We start from the raw sequence: 1,636 nt of genomic DNA, 5'->3' as shown, positions 1-1,636 counted from the left end.
AATAATGCAAATAATTAGCTCAGAAAATTCAAATTAATTAAAATTAGAATTTCCGGTCAAATTAAGCATAATTAGGAAAAACGGGAAAATACCGGACAATTAAGCACAATTCCCTGATTAATTTTAGCACAATAAACTAAGTGAAATCAATAAAATATCGACTCATTGCATCTGCTGCTTCTGCTGCTCCAGCTTCAGCATAGAACTGGTGGAAATAAGCTGCATCAATGACATTCCTAAGTCTCTCATATGGGGGAACTGCAATATTCACCCCAGCCTGCTGGCACAGAAAAGTGATCAAAGATGGATGCCCCAATGGCATCCTGCTACTAACGGTCATAGCACAGCTCCTAATCTCATCGGCAATGATTTGGCCGACATTTACCTCCATCTGTCTCATCAAGCAGAAGATGAGACGAACCCTGTGCATCGTGATATCTGAGATGTGGGAGCACGGTTGGATGTTGGCATGTGTGAACGCCATCCAGTATCGGGCTAAAGGTATCATATCCATCCTCCTAATGTTCACCGGTGCCCCGCTAGCGTTAGTCTGAAAATGCCTACCAGGAAGACACACAACCTCTTCAATTTCAGCTACGTTACCAAACAAACCAGCATGTGCTGCATACTGGCACTGCTCCCCTGGCTACTCTGTGCCCAAAAAGCTGTTAATAGTATCGGGGTCATAACTAATAGTCCGCCCCCTCACAAAGCTCGTATATCTTTCAGCAGCCACTCCTCCTTTAGGTACCACGTTGGTGTAGAATTCTTTCACCAACTCCACACTGGCAGGTGCAGGGTAAGTCGTCAACTTCTCCCAATCTCTCCTCAAAATCTCCTCTCCAAATTTAGGAGCCAAGTCAGGTATGAAGGAAGTCTTTGATGGGTGTCACCGCCCAATCAAATTTGATGTGCAATTAAAGTGTAGTATAGACTAGGGAATGACCCCTAGGTCGTCTCCCAAAGACCAATTTTTGCGATTCAGCATCAAGTCAAACACACAGGGGGGGGGGAGGGGTTTTGAAAGTATTTCATATGAGAATTACACTAAATTAAAATGCATGAAAATATTAAATTGAACTATGCAGATAAATATCTAAACACAGTTAAATTAAATTAAATGTAAAATTAAACTAAAGAGATTAAAAGCAATTAATCTTAAAAAGACAAATTAATTCAAAACAAAAGAAAATAAACAATCCTAATTTTTTTTACCAAACACGTGACCTCATTCCAATTCAATCTTCCAATGCTCACCAAGAAATCAAGAAGGACCGTGGCACCTTATTTTTTTTAAGCAATCAAATTGGAGATTAAACTTCACTTCCCAGTAGCAAGATCGTGCCTCCATAAAATAAATCTAATGCAATGCTTTGATCCAATTCAAGTTCCCAAGAAATCAAGCTCTGGACCCACACCCTTGCATTTCTCAATCACGGAAATTAAGCAATGTCAGCACTTCATATGTTGAGTTACGTTGCTGCAACCAATCTACTCGGACCCACCAATTTGCTAAATGAAATTGGATGCAAAGCTACCTACTGCACCTACTTTTCCCATGTATTCCCGAGACAAACATTTGGCAGCAATGTAATACCCAAAGGATGTGACCGTGAATCAAGAAAAGCAAATGGAA

This window comes from Vigna radiata, unplaced genomic scaffold, assembly GCF_000741045.1.
Source record: "Vigna radiata var. radiata cultivar VC1973A unplaced genomic scaffold, Vradiata_ver6 scaffold_48, whole genome shotgun sequence".
Lineage (NCBI taxonomy): Eukaryota > Viridiplantae > Streptophyta > Magnoliopsida > Fabales > Fabaceae > Vigna > Vigna radiata.
Note: the sequence above shows the minus strand (reverse complement) of the source record.